At 45.7% G+C, this 16,100-nt stretch overlaps 1 protein-coding gene across 1 annotated transcript in view; it reads left to right on the top strand.

Annotated features, from left to right (window-relative positions):
• Positions 1-16,100, top strand: part of cntnap2 (contactin associated protein 2) — a 1,677,584-nt gene that overhangs the window by 1,352,004 nt on the left and 309,480 nt on the right. The window lies entirely within an intron of this gene.

Raw genomic sequence — 16,100 nt, 5'->3', positions numbered from 1 at the left:
CTTATTAATTTATTAGATTTTTGTTTATTATATATAATTGACAAGACTAAGTGGGACCCGTTGGGTCCCAGCATCACACAGGAGGGCTGGTCATCCAACGCAATATTCCACCTCTCCACCAATTCTAATATTGGTGGCCAGTTGGGGGGGGGGGGGGGGAGGGCTTTCTGGAGCGCTAGTATGGGTGTTGTGGGCTGAAGGGACTGGTTTCCAGAGGACTAGTATGCAAATTGTGCGCCAAATGGATTCTTGGGCTGGCGTCTCAGTCAATCAAGCCTGTTGTGCTGGCAACTCACTCACGGCTGGTGGGCTGGTAGTTGACTCACGGCTAATCCTTGAAATTCTATTTCAAGCAGGGTATAAGGCCACCAAATTCAAGTGCAGTTTCTTACCACTTCTAGCAGGGTGCAAGGCCACCAAATTCAAGTGTAGTTTCATACCATTTGAAGTAGGGTGCAAAGCCACTAAAGACAGCGAGTCGTGACCTCTCCCTCCTCCATCTTGCAGAGACTGAGCCACACCCACATTTCCGGGTTTTATAACCCCTCCCCCCCCCACCGGAAAAGGTGTGGCTTTCATGGAGTGATTGACAGGAGAGAGATTCTCGACATTTAAAAAAAAACTAATAATACTTTTATTTTTCATTGATGGGAAGAATTCTATGCACCTGCTCAGCGGAGGGGGGACTGAGTAAGATGGCCAAAAATCACAGCCGTAAGTGGTATCGTTTTATCTAAAATCAATATACAGTGCAAACAGGAAGTAAGTGCATTTGCAGTAGTGCCTTTTAACTTCAAGCCAAAGCTCCCAAGCCTCCATTTGCAGTAAGTAGTGTCTTTCAACTTCATGCCACCATTTGCAGTAAGTGGTGTCTTTCAACTTCAAGCCACACCCAAGCCACACCCAAGCCATCATTTGCAGTAAGTAGTGCCTTTCAACTTCAAAGCTCCCAAGCCAACATTTGCAGTAAGTGGTGTCTTTCAACTTCAAGCCACACCCAAGCTACCATTTGCAGTAAGTAGTGCCTTTCAACTTCAAGCCAAAGCAACCAAGCCACCATTTGCAGTAAGTAGTGCCTTTCAACTTCAAGCCAAAGCAACCAAGCCACCATTTGCAGTAATAGTGCCTTTCAACTTCAAGCCAAAGCTCCTAAGCCACCATTTGCAGTAAGTAGTGCCTTTCAACTGCATGCCACCATTTGCAGTAAGTAGTGCCTTTCAATTTCAAGACACACCCAAGCCAACCAGGGGGAAGGGGAGGGGGGAGGAGGGGGCGCTTTCTGGAGCGCTAGTATGAACCATTTTAGAAGCAATAGACATTTTTTTGCAAGCTTTAGAAGCAATAGACATTTTTTGCAAGCTTTAGAAGCAATAGATACACTTTTTGCAAGCTTTAGAAGCAATAGATACACTTTTTGCATGCTTTAGAATCAATAGAGACACTTTTTGCAAGCTTTAGAACCAATAGACACGTTTTTTTGCAAGCTTTAGAACCAATAGAGACATTTTTGCCAGCTTTAGAACCAATAGACACATTTATTTGCAAGCTTTAGAACCAATAGACATTTTTTGCAAGCTTTAGAACCAATAGACACATTCTGCAAGCATTTTAGAACCACTAAGGGCACTTACGTTTGAGTAGACATGTGTTCAGTGTTATTCACAGCTCAGAGAAACGTGACCCTCTGCCTTCCTCCAGCTTGCAGACACTGATTGAGGCACACCACTTCCTGGTTTTTTAGTCCCTCCCCCATGCTGCCAGCGGGGGCAGCAGAGAGAATGGGGAATTTTGTAAAAACATTAATATCTCTGTCATTTTTAATCGACGGGAAAAATCCTCGGCACGCATGCAGCGGAGGGCAACTCTGAGCAAGGTGGCCAAAAATGACGGCCGTAGGTGGCGTCAGTCTCTCGGAAATCGCAGCACAGATGGCCAAAACCGGTCAAGAACAGAGTTTTAGTAATATATACTAGACCAAGTGCAGACCCGTTGGGTCTGTTCCCCCAATGTGCGGTTGTGGGGGGGGAGGCGGCATGCAGCGTCACACACACTAACTATCCCCCCCCCCCGCACTCACGCTAATTACCCCCCTTGATATTATATTAATGTTATTTGATCTTTTTACCCCATAACCACCCTATCTACTGATGCATAGCCCCCAACTTGCAGTCACATCTAGAGAAGGGGGGAGGGGGGGGGTAGAGAATGAGGGCAGAGAGAGAAGGGGCAGAGACACAGAGAGAGGGGCAAGAGGGAGAGGGGGTGGCGAGGAGGAGAATAGGGAGAGTGGGTGTGAGGGGAAAGGTGGGGGTGGAGGGGAGGAGAGAGAGAGGGTGAGAGTGAGGGGGAGAGAGGGGGGGAGAGGTGAGGGGAGGGGGGAGAGGGGAGGGGAGAGGTGATGGGAGGGGGAGAGGTGTGGAGCAGGGAGGGTGGAGGGAAGGGGGGTAGGGGTGTGTGGAGGGGAGGGGGTTTAGGGGAGGGGTGGTGGGGGAGGGGATGAAGGGGAGGAGGGGGAGAAAAGAGGGGAGAGAGAGGGGGGGGAGTGGAGAGGAGAGGAGGGGTGGGAGAGGAGAGGGGGGGAGAGAGGAGAGGGGGGTGAGAGAGGAGAGGGGGGAGTGAGGGTGTGTGCAGAGAAGGGGGCGAGGTGAGGGGAGGGGGAGAGGTGGAGAGCCGGGAGGGGGAGGGGGGAGGAGGAAGGGGGTAGGGGTGTGTGGAGGGGAGGGGGGTTTAGGGGAGGGACGGTGGGGGAGGGGATGAAGGGGAGAAGGGGGAGAAAAAGAGGGGAGAGAGAGGGGGGGTAGTGGAGAGGAGAGGAGGGGTGGGAGAGGGGAGGGGGGGGAGAGGAGAGGGGGGAGAGAGAGAGAGGGGGGAGAGGAGTGAGGAGAGAGGAGTGGGGAGGAGGGGGGAGAGGAGAGGGGGGGAGAGGAGAGGAGAGGGGGAGAGGGGAGAGAGGAGAGGAGGGGGGGGGGGGAGAGGAGAGGGGGGGAGAGGAGAGGGGAGAGGAGGGGGGGAGAGGAGAGGGGGAGAGGAGAGGGGGTGGGGAGAGGAGAGGGGGGGGGGGGAGAGGAGAGGGGGGAGAGGAGAGGGGGGTGGAGAGAGGAGAGGGGGGGTGGGGGGGAGAAGAGAGGGGGGGGAGAGGGAGGGGGGGAGAGGGGAGGGGGGGAGAGAGAGTGCCTTTTTTATTTCAACCCAAATCCCCCAAACAACCATTTGCAGGCAGTGCTTTTTCACTTTAACCATATTTTCATTTTCAAACCACATTAAGGGTACTTACTCACAGTTGTGTGGACATGTGTTCAGTGTTATTCACAGCTCAGAGAAACGTGACCCTCTGCCTTCCTCCAGCTTGCAGACTAATTGAGGCACACCACTTCCTGGTTTTATAGTCCATCCCCCCTGCCGCCAGCTGGGGCAGCAGAGAGAATGGGGAATTTTGTAAAATCATTAATATCTCTGTTATTTTTCATCGACTGGAAAAATCCTCGGCACACATGCATCGGAGGGGGACTCTGAGCGAGGTGGCCAAAGGTGATGGCCGTAGGTGGCGCCGTTCTCTCGGAAATCGCAGCACAGATCGCCAAAACCGGTCAAGAACAGACTTTTAGTAATATAGATAGATGTGTATTGCATTTCCAGGGCTATCATGCTGCTGCAAGTAAGAATGTCATTGTTGCATTGCTATACATATGACAATTAAACCCTCTTGACTCTCGATACAATCCTACCAGAAGCTGATGATACCTTCACCCATACTGGTGGTAAATAGTCAATGGTTTGGTCTGCAGTCAAGCAATAATGTTCATAGCTGATGTAAGAATACTGCATGCAGCAACTTCATGCACAAGGTCATCCCATATCCTGAACGCATTTGTTGTCAGGTGCCAGCTAAACAGTGCCACATATTATCTGGCATCCAGCTACAGGGATGTCATGAAACAAGTTGAGCAACTAATCACATTGTATAATCTGACATATACCAAACTAGTATATTAAAGGCACATTTCTTAAGTTTATAAACATTTAATGAAACACAAATTAACACTGAGATTTTATATAAGATTCATTTTGGAGCTGAGAGTGAGTTGTAGGAAAGTAGAAAGTTTCAAGCAAAAATATTATTCTTACATGTGTCAACCTATACCCTCAGTTCATCAGCCTGCTTTCCTAGACTCATTGGATTCAAGCATTTTCACCAAATACTACCAAACCTTTTTGTTGCCTTTTTCATCTTCGGTCTGCTTTCTGCCTAACAAACTTTGTTTGTCTGCCTAACAAACCCAGATTTCTTTCCGAACTTCTAAAACCGAGAATACTGCTCACCCTTTTGTAATTACGCTCAGCTTTCCACCAAACTACTAAGCTAAAACAAAGTGCTGAAGGAACTCAGTGGGTTAGGGAGCACCTGTGTAGGGACTGAACAGACGACGAATTGGGAAGAAACATCATCTGTAAATTCCCTCCACAGATGCTGCCTGACCCCTTGAGTTCTTCCAGCGCTTTCATTTTTGCTCAAGATTCCGACATCTGCAGTTTCCATTAAGCTAGTTTAAATCCTCTCAAAAAGGTTTAGAGATATTACGAGGGAGGCGAAGGAGGAAGAAAACACAAAGGAATACATATGTATGTAGCGGCGCCTGCTGGCACACGCAGGTATCGAATCCGGCGTTCGGAAGCCGCGGTCACGTGACTCGGGAGGGACTGGTGTTTTTCGAGCTGTTTCGCTTTTGCGCGGCAGTTGTGTGCTGACCACCATTGTGGCCAGACGTGTTGTAAGAACCTGTGAGCTAAGAAGTTATTTTCGAAATAAATAAGTTGATAAAACTTAGTTGTCGTTCTTGCAACCGCCAAATATATATATATATATATATGTACTGTATATATTATATATACACACATAAATGGTACCCTATCCTCAGGCAATCTGCTGTACCTGTGTACTTAAATAGTGATTAAACCCTTTATTTTGCATCAATGTATTTATGACCTGTTTTTATCTTACAGACAATATAAAAATGCGAAAATCCAGGTCGTCATTCAATTGCACTTTTCCAGGATGAAGTGTACTAAAGATTTGCTTTATTCTTTGATAGACGTATTCTCAGAGTCAGATATCAGGACACTAACAGGGATCCAGATTACAAGAGTGAAACAGCTCTCCGATACTGTCAGATGTCATTACACGTTTACATGTGTCAAGATCTAAAAAGAAAAATAGCCCTGTGCTCCTGGATTATATCTAATATGGGCACTTTCAAACAAGGCACACAAATATGATTGCACTTTGAAAGGTTGTGGCTTGAAACATCATATAGCTGGCTTATCTGGTTGCAATTCTTTGAATTTTGGACAGTATTGCAAACCTTGGATAACTTTAGTTTGGAGGCTAACTGGAGCTTTATCCTGCTGATAGCTTTGTCATGTCAAGCGGTTAAAAAAATGTTTGAATGCCTTATTTTTATGAAGGAAAATATGAGATAAAATTGGTCTTTAGAGACAGGAAAGACTGAAGCAGCAGTCTTTTGTACACCTTCGCTGTTTGAAGTAAGTCATTTCAAATCACTGAAAAACACTACCTGATTGTCCACCTACCACACAGCAATTTTGCTCTGCCTTTTCAGAGAGAAAAATAGAGTATGTAGCTGCATTTTGTACCAATACAAGAATTGATAGAGCATTAAATGATGGCAGAGATGCACTGTCCTAGTGTGCTGAACTCTACAACAAGTTTATTTCCAGCAGTGTAAGGAAAAATAAGTATCTTAATAAGTATCTTTGCAATCTGCTAATTATGATATCAATAAACCTGCAACCATTAAAAAGAATATTATCTGAAGGTTACTGGATGAATTCTTAACCCTTTCATCTTTGCCGAATCGTAGTCATACAGCACGGAAATAGACTGTTTGCCCCAAATTGCCGACCAAGATGCCCCATCCATATTAGCCCCACCTGCCCATGTTTAGCCCATATCCCTCTGAACCTATCCTGTTTGTGTACCTGTCCAAATGTCCTTTAAATGTTATGATAGTACCTGCCTCAATTGCCTCCTCTGGCAGCATGTACCATCTACCCCCGCCCCCCCTCCCCCCCCCCCCCCCCCCCCCCCCCCCCCCCCCGCCCCCCCACCCTCTGTGTGAAAAAGATGCTCCTCAGGTTCCCATTAAATCTTTCCTGTTTCTCCTTAAACCTATGTCCCATGATTCTTGATTTCCCTCCCCTGGATTAAAGACTCTGTATTTACTCTGTCGAATCCCCTCATGATCTTAGATATCTCAGTAACATCATCCCTCATCCCCCTGCGCTCCAAGGAATAAATTCCTAACCTGCCCAACCTCTCCCTATTGCTCAGGCCATCAAGTCCTTGAAACATCCTCATAATTATTTTACAAGCTTGAGGATAGCTCTTGCAATCTGGTTTCAGGTCAAAATGACATCAGTGGTGGGCAAATTAATTGAAAGGATACTTAGAGATAATATATATAAGCATCTGGATAAACAGGGTAAACAGGGTCTGATTAGGAACAGTCAACATGGATATGTGCCTGGAAGGTCATGTTTGAAGGTCATGTTTGACTAATCTTCTTGAATTTTTTGAAGAGGTTACTCGGGAAATTGATGAGGGTAAAGCAGTGGATGTTGTATATATGGACTTCAGTAAGGCCTTTGACAAGGTTCCTCACGGAAGGTTGGTTAAGAAGGTTCAATTGTTGAGTATTAATGGTGGAGTAGCAAGATGGATTCAACAGTGGCTGAATGGGAGATGCCAGAGAGTAATGGTGGATGGTTGTTTGTCAGGTTGGAGGCCAGTGACTAGTGGGGTGCCACAGGGATCTGTGTTGGGTCCACTGTTGTTTGTCATGTACATCAATGATCTGGATGATGGTATGGTAAATTGGATTAGTAAGTGTGCAGATGATACTAAGATAGGTGGGGTTGTGGATAATGAAGTGGATTTTCAAAGTCTACAGAGAGATTTATGCCAGTTGGAAGAGTGGACTGAAAGATGGCAGATGGAGTTTAATGCTGATAAGTGTGAGGTGCTACATCTTGGCAGGACAAATCAAAATAGGACGTACATGGTAAATGGTAGGGAATTGAAGAATGCAGGTGAACAGAGGGATCTGGGAATAACTGTGCACAGTTCCCTGAAAGTGGAATCTCATGTAGATAGGGTGGTAAAGAAAGCTTTTGGTGTGCTGGCCTTTATAAATCAGAGCATTGAGTGTAGAAGTTGGGATATAATGTTAAAATTGTACAAGGCATTGGTGAGGCCAATTCTGGAGTATGGGGTACAATTTTGGTCGCCTAATTATAGGAAGGATGTCAACAAAATAGAGAGAGTACAGAGGAGATTTACTAGAATGTTGCCTGGGTTTCAGCAACTAAGTTACAGAGAAAGGTTGAACAAGTTAATTATAGGAAGGATGTCAACAAAATAGAGAGAGTACAGAGGAGATTTACTAGAATGTTGCCTGGATTTCAGCAACTAAGTTACAGAGAAAGGTTGAACAAGTTAGGGCTTTATTCTTTGGAGCGCAGAAGGTTAAGGGGGGACTTGATAGAGGTTTTTAAAATGATGAGAGGGATAGACAGAGTTGACGTGGAACAGCTTTTCCCACTGAGAGTAGGGAAGATTCAAACAAGGGGACATGACTTGAGAATTAAGGGACTGAAGTTTAGGGGTAACATGAGGGGGAACTTCTTTACTCAGAGAGTGGTAGCTGTGTGGAATGAGCTTCCAGTGAAGGTGGTGGAGGCAGGTTCGTTTTTATCATTTAAAAATAAATTGGATAGTTATATGGATGGGAAAGGAATGGAGGGTTATGGTCTGAGCGCAGGTATATGGGACTAGGGGAGATTATGTGTTCGGCACGGACTAGAAGGGTCGAGATGGCCTGTTTCCATGCTGTAATTGTTATATGGTTATATGGTTATAAGTTAGGGCTTTATTCTTTGGAGCGCAGAAGGTTAAGGGGGGACTTGATAGAGGTCTTTAAAATGATGAGAGGGATAGACAGAGTTGACGTGGATAAGCTTTTCCCACTGAGAGGAGGGAAGATTCAAACAAGAGGACATGACTTGAGAATTAAGGGACAGAAGTTTAGGGGTAACATGAGGGGGAACTTCTTTACTCAGAGAGTGGTGACTGTGTGGAATGAGCTTCCAGTGAAGGTGGTGGAGGCAAGTTCGTTTTTATCATTTAAAAATAAATTGGATAGTTATATGGACGGGAAAGGAATGGAGGGTTATGGTCTGAGCGCAGGTATATGGGACTAGGGGAGAATACGTGTTCGGCACGGACTAGAAGGGTCGAGATGGCCTGTTTCCGTGCTGTAATTGTTATATGGTTATATGGTTATGTGTTTGAATAGTATTTTACGTCTAGGTGGGAGAGAGAGACCTATTCATCTTATAGGTGTGGTCCACCCACAATTTTAGTTTAGTTTAGTTTATTATTGTCACGTGTTCCAAAGTACAGTGAAAACCTTTTGTTGCATCCTATCCAGTGAAAGAAAAGACTATTCACGATTACAATCAAACTAACAACATTGCACAGATACAGGATAAAGCGAACAATGTTTAGTGCAAGATTAAGTTCAGTTAAGCCTGCTTAAAGATAATACAAAGGTCTCCAATGAGGTAGGTGGGAGGTCAGGACCACTCTCTAGTTGGTGAGAGGATGGTTCAGTTGCCTGATAACAGCTGGGAAGAAACTGTCCCTGAATCTGGAGGTATGTGTTTTCAAAGTTCTGTACTTTTTGCTTGAGGGGAGAAGAGGGAGGAACGAGGTGAAAATGATCCTTGATTATGCTGGTGGCCATGCTGAGGTAGCATGAAGTGTGGATGTAGTCACTGGAAGGGAGGTTGCTTTGCATGATGGTCTAGACTACATCCAAAACTCTCTGCAATTTCTTGTGGTCTTGGATTGAGCTGTTTTCAACCCATGCTGTGATGCATCTTGATTAAATGCTTTCCTCGGTTCAACTATAGATGTTGATACACATTTAGGGCCAATGTTCTAATATTCACTTTTTGATCCGCCCAAGGCAAGAAGACAGAGATGATCAGTTGCTTTCTCAATCACCTTCCTTACATGACTATCTTGTTGGTACAGATCCTCGACTTTGGTCAGGGTCTGTGGTCTCATGCTTGAAACATCTCCTTGTTCAGTTCCCATGTAGATAGGACCAGCAGCAGGTCAGTCATCTCCAACCTTCCTCATGGAGACTTTCAGGTATCTCATATCTTATGTTCCGTTGCATTAACTATGTCTGACCTATATTTTTATGAGATATATTTTTATATTCACTATATTGTGTTATTGTTTTATAATATATTTCACAAGTAAACCCTGCTGTCTAAGTTCTGTGCCCAAGCTGTGTATCATTTGGCCATTCAAATCCTTATCAAAATCCTTATGATGGTTTACATTTTGAATATCCCTAACAGAATGCATTGGATTGATGCAGATGCAGTGGATCAATGTTTATTTTGTTCATTGGCCCACAGTATCATGACAACAATAGAATGGGGATTGCAGATTTATGCCAGCAAAAAATTGTCAAAGGATCGTTTCTGAGGAATCTGGATTTCATTGGTGGAAAGAGTGAAGGCACTGTCAAGGGCTAATGTTATTTCAGGGGTGGGGAACAGAATGTAACATAAGTACTTGACTTGCAGGCCTCTCAGGTTGGTGATGTGAGATTAGGATCATTTTGTTCCACGAGTGCCCAACAATAGTCATCTTCAGGACAACATGATTCAAGTATCTCCATCTGCCTAGGAACAAGATAGACACAAAATGCTAGAGTAACTCAGAGGGTCAGGCAGCATCTATGGAGAAAAAGGATGGGTGATGTTTTGGGTCGGAACCGTTCTTCAGACCCAAAACATCACCCATCCTTTTTCTCCAGAGATGCTGTGTGACTTTCTCCGTTACCTGAGCACTTTGTATCCGTCTTCGGTATAAACCAGCATCTACAGTTCCTTTCCACACTGAATAGGAACAAACTGCATTCCATGCGCATTTGAAGCAGGAATATCAGGGACAGAGCAAGAGTGTAATCAACTACAAGGAGTGTTTGCTCAAATTACCCGAGTGATGCAAAACATAATGCAATTGAATATCTTGGCAAAGGTTGAATAGGTTTAAATATTTTGGATAGGATGGAATATTTTACATTACCAGTTCAAATTATATTGGATTAACATTCAATAACTGTGGAGGTTGAAGAAGACAGTTCACCACGATCTTCACAAGGGCAATAAGTATAAACAATAAATGCAGGTCTAGTTACTCAACCTGCCAAAATTAAATTAATTAAAAATATATCTTGAGCAGGATATACTGAGGGAATGAGTTAGCCAAAGTCATCAACAATGAAATCACAGCATGAAATCATGAAACATATATATTTCTAAACAGATCTGGTCCAATACACTTAAGTTAGTTAATGATAAAGATGAAGGATGGATGCTGAGAGGCTGTTTCCAGTCGATGGGAAGCACAGAACCAGGTGATGTATCATTTAATCAGGAAGAATTTCTCCACTCAGAGGAGTATGAAACTTTTGAATTTGAATTGATTTGAATTATTTTTACATAAACGTAAGAATTATTACTTATTCCAAGTCCTCCACCTCAAAGTACAGTCAATGCTTCGTTATTGAGTTTCTTCAGGGCATTTGAAGTTAAGATAAGATATAAATGCTATTGAATGACAGAACAATCTCAAGAGTTCATACAGCTTCCTCCTGCTCATATATTCAAAAAGTATTCAAAGTAACCAGCTCTGTTTGAGCTGTCTTATCAATGTAATATTACATGACAAAGTTATATTTTACATTACATTACTGTTGCTTAACAGTTCACATATATTTTAGATGTAATGGCAGATAGAGTTTAATCCGAGCAAGTGTGAGGTGTTGTACATTGGGAGGTTGAACGTAAGGGGAAAGTATACAATTAATGTCAAGACCCTTAACAGCATTTATGGACTGAGGGATTTTGGGTCCAAGTTCATGACTCGAGTGGTGGCACCATCGAGTGTGGCAGCCTCATCAGCAGCTGTCCGACCTTTCATCCTTTTTGTTATTTTTAGTCTGTCTAAAAGTTTGTTGTTGGAGGTGTTTTAGTCTTTTTTATGTGGGGGGGGGAACCGTCTTCTCAGTCACTCCTTGGTCAAGGATGTATCTATTCTCCGAGCCGCATCTTCGCCTCCCCTCGTGGCCTACCATCTGGATCGGTGCGGCCTTTCCTGCCGGAGACCGGCCAGAGCTTCAGCAGCGGCGCAGCACTGAATTACCACCGCAAAGCGGGCGATGCCTTATTTTGCCTTATACACGGGGATCGCCGTGTTGGAGCTCCGGAGGGTCTGCCCACTCTAACATCGTGGAGTGTGGTGGGCGAAGCTTCCAGCTGCAGGCGAAGCTGACTTTAACATCGCGGAGGCCTGGGATCTTTCGCCGAGGATCGCCAGTGTTGGAGCTCCGCCCAGCTCGGCCTGTGGACTTCAGAAGCCGCGGTCTCCAGTAGGAAGCAGCCGATTCGGATCTCCAAGCCACTGAGAGTGTTCTTCCGACACCGGAGCTCCGATCATCCCGGCAAGAGGGCCTGAAATATCGGGCCGCCGTTGCGGCGACTGCGGGGGCCTCAGTAGGCCCCGACCACAGGTGAACAAGAGGAAGATGATTGAACTTTGTTGCCTTCCCTCACAGTGGGAAACGTTAATTACGCTGTGGGGGATGTTTATGTTAAATTCTATAGTGTTGTGTTTATTTTATTTATGTGGCTGCATGGTAACTCAAATTTCACTGCACCAATTGGCGTATGTGACAACAAATGTAACTTGAACTTGAATGACTCGCTGAAAGTGGCAACACAAGTAGATATGGTAAAGAAGGCATGTGACATGCTTGCTTTCATAGGTCTGGGCATTGAGAGCAAGAGTGAGGAAGTCATGATGCAGCTTTATAGGACTTTTATTAGTCTGTATTTGGAGTATTGTGTGCAGCTCTGATCGCCCCATTACTGGAAGGATGTGGAGGCTTCAGAAAGGGTGTAGAGGAGGTTCACCAAAATGATGCCTGGATCAGGGGAGTATTAGCTACACGGGGAGGTCAGACAGACTTGGATTTTTCTCTGGAATGCTTAAGGTAGCAGGGAGACCTGGTAAAGTATGTAAAATTATCGGAAGCATAGATAGGGTAGACAATCAGAACTTTTTATTCCCAGGATGGAAAAAATCAAATACTAGAGGGCATATTTTTAAGGTGAGAGGGGCAAAGTTTAAAGGAGATGTGTGTGACAAGTTATTTTACACAGTGGGTGGTGAGTGCCTGGAAGGTGGAGGCAGATACATTTGTGACATTAAATAGATAGGATTTCGACCTGAATCATCATCTATTCCTTCTCTCCAGAGGTGCTATCTGAATGGTGGCCGATTAGGAAAAGGGGAGATGCAACGAGACCAGGGTGTCATGGTACACCAGTCATTGAAAGTAGGTATGCAGGTGCAGCAGGCAGTGAAGAAAGCGAATGGTATGTTAGCATTCATAGCAAAAGGATTTGAGTATAGGAGCAGGGATATTCTTCTGCAGTTGTACAGGGTCTTGGTGAGACCACACCTGGAGTATTGCGTACAGTTTTGGTCTCCTAATCTGAGGAAAGACATTCTTGCCATAGAGGGAGTACAGAGAAGGTTCACCAGACTGATTCCTGGGATGTCAGGACTTTCATATGAAGAAAGACTGGATAGACTCGGCTTGTACTCGCTAGAATTTAGAAGATTGAGGGGGGATCTTATAGAAACTTACAAAATTCTTAAGGGGTTGGACAGGCTAGATGCAGAAAGATTGTTCCCGATATTGGGGAAGTCCAGAACAAGGGGACACAGTTTAAGGATAAGGGGGAAATCTTTTAGGACCGAGATGAGAAAAACATTTTTCACACAGAGAGTGGTGAATCTCTGGAATTCTCTGCCACAGAAGGTAGTTGTGGCCAGTTCATTGGCTATATTTAAGAGGGAGTTAGATGTGGTCCTTGTGGCTAAAGAGATCAGGGGGTATGGAGAGAAGGCAGGTACAGGATACTGAGTTGGATGATCAGCCATGATCATATTGAATGGCGGTGCAGGCTCGAACGGCCGAATGGCCTACTCCTGCACCTATTTTCTATGTTTCGATGTGCTACCTGTTCCATCTTAGTTACTCCAGCTTTTTGTGTCTGTCTTCAGTTTAAACCAGCATCTGATTAGATTAGATTAGATTAGATAGCCTTTATTGTCATTCAGACCGAAGTCTGAACGAAATTGAAGCAGTCATACATACAATACAATACAATAAAAAACCACAATAAACACATATTAACATCCACCACAGTGAGTCCACCCAACATCTCCTCACTGTGATGGAGGCAAAAGTCTTAGGTCTCCAGTCTCTTCCCTCCTCTTCTCGTTCTGCGCTGAGGCGATACCCCCCGGGCGATGTTACAACTGTCCCGCGGCTCAAACACCACGGCCCGGGGTGGTCGAAGCTGCCGCTCACCAGTCCTGCTGACGCAGCCGCTGGCCCGCGGCCGAACCCCGGACTCAGGCCACCGCCGCCAGAACACCGTGCAAGCCACCGGAGCATCGTTCCAGCCCCGAGCCGGATCGCCCTCACGTGAGAGCCGTTACCGTCTCAGCCTCGTGCTGGGCCGCCCCGACCGGGAACCGCTCCTCCCTCGGGCTGGGCCGCCCCGACTGGGCGCCGCTCCTCCCTCGGGCTGGGCCGCCCCGACCGGGCACCGCTCCTCCCTCGGGCTGGGCCGCCCCGACTGGGCGCCGCTTCTCCCTCGGGCTGGGCCGCCCCGACCGGGCCCCGTTCCTCCCTCGGGCTGGGAACGCCGTACCTCCCCGAGCTCGGCCACTCCGACGGGAGCACCGTTCCTTCCTCGGGCCGGCCGTCCTCACGGTAGCGTCACAGCACCTCACGGAAGCCCTGTTCCAGCCCCGAGCCGGGCCGTCCTCACGGGAGCGAGCTCAGTGCGAGTCCTGGCGGGCTCTGCCTCCTGAGCCTCGAGGTCGCCAGCTCCGCCATTAGGCCTCAGCGCAGACGGAGGCAGAGAAGGGGAATACGACATAAAAGTCGCATTCCCCCGCAGGGAGTGACAGCAAGCCCCGTTTCAACCCCCCCCCCCCAAACAGAAACTAAAAACCAAAACTAGACTAACCAAAACGAAAATAAACAACCCAAAAAACACAAAACAAACAGGACTGCCGGAGAGCCGCTGCAGCCAGAGCCGCGCCGCCACTAGCAGTTTATTCCTACATAAATAGATAGGCAAATGGATATGCAGGGAATGGAGGGGTATGGATTATGTGCAGGTAGATAAAGGTAGGTCTTGGCATCATGTTTGGGCATAGTGGGCCGAAGGGCCTGTTCCTCTGCTGTTTTCTTTTCTATGTTCTAGCCCAATTTAGTTTACAATTTTAACTGTGATTTCAGTACCCACCAAAGGGTGGTGGGTGTATGAAACGAGCTGACAGAGGGGGTGGTTGAGGCAGGTACTATTGCAATGTTTAAGGAGCATTTAGACAGGTACATGGAGAGGACAGGTTTAGAGGTATATGAGACAAACAGAGGCAGGTAGGACTAACATGTTGGTCGGTGTCTGTTTCCACGCTGTATGATTTTATGCCTTATTCTTCTAGTAAGGAAGCAGATGAAGAACAGCACTGGTTACTCAGGCAGAATTAAAGAGGACATAGTTCATGAGACGTTGCCATTCCGCAGAATGGACCGGTCATGTAAAGGTCTCACAGAGAAGACAATGAGGACCTGATTTCACCCATTTCATGATATCAGAGCCAGGCCATCTTCCTGTGCAGACAATTGTTTACTTCTCTGGTTATAAAGTTGACGAATGTATTCAACATGTATAGATAGACATGTTTAGGCTTGTTTAGTTTAGAGATACAGAGCGGAAACAGGCCATTCAGCCCACGTGTCCGCGCCGACCAACGATCCCCACATATTAACATTATCCTACACACACTATGACCAATTTTTAGATTTACCAAGCTAATTAGCCTATAAACCTGTTCGTCTTTGGAGTGTGGGAGGTAACCGAAGATCTCGGAGAAAACCCACACGGTCACGGGGAGAACATACAAGCTCTGTACAGACAGCACCTGTGGTCGGGATCGAATCCGGTCTGCAGTGCTGCAAGCGCTGTAAGTCTACCGCTGTGCCACTGTGTTGCAGTTAGTTGTGGGCATTCTGTCATAGTCGTTGATGAGGATCTTCAGTGATAGTTGCACAGCATTCAGCTCTGCTCATAATTTCTCAGATAATTATGCATACTTAGGCTAATGTGATAATCAGTCCTCGTGTTACCAAAGTGATAGGCTATGGCAATCTGTAACAAAGGAAAATCTACTTTTAATAAAAACTAGTCTCAGCCATCAATGTCCAGGGGTTTTATCACTGTTCACACCATTAGCTGGATGAATGCTGTGACTACAAGAACAGGTCAGCGGAAGAAAGAACGGGAAAATATTGTAGATGCGACAGAATTTAGGGAGAAGGTGGACAAGAAGAAATGACAAAAGGACAGGTCAATGGGAGGCAGAAATAACAGATGAAGAGCAGAATCTTTATTGCCATCTGCTGTCCAAAGATGGAAGCAGTGTACACGATGTGAAAGTATTGAATTTGTTGATACAAGGTATCAATCAATCCACCTACAATCGGCCTGAAGAAGGACCCGAAATGTCTCCTGTTTATGTTCACTAGAGATGCTACCTGATCTGCTGAGTTACTCCAGCGTTTGTGTCTTTCTTTGTATTGAATGTTGAGTCCATAAGATACTTCTGAGTTGATTCCAACTTCATTGGAACATTGTAGATCAAGGGAGGAGAGGTCAGACTGGGAATAAGTCAGAGAATTATAATGGTGTAAGTTGAACAATGTACATAGGATGAGATAGGGTGGTGAATTTATGGAATTGATTGCCACAGAATGCTGTGGAGGTCAAGATAATGGATATGTTTAAGGCAGAGATAGATAGATTCTTGATTAGAACGGGTGTCAGGGGTTATGGGAAGAAGGCAGGAGAAT

This window comes from Amblyraja radiata, chromosome 2 (assembly GCF_010909765.2).
Source record: "Amblyraja radiata isolate CabotCenter1 chromosome 2, sAmbRad1.1.pri, whole genome shotgun sequence".
NCBI lineage: Eukaryota > Metazoa > Chordata > Chondrichthyes > Rajiformes > Rajidae > Amblyraja > Amblyraja radiata.
Note: the sequence above shows the minus strand (reverse complement) of the source record. Positions and strands in the feature narration are given on the sequence as shown.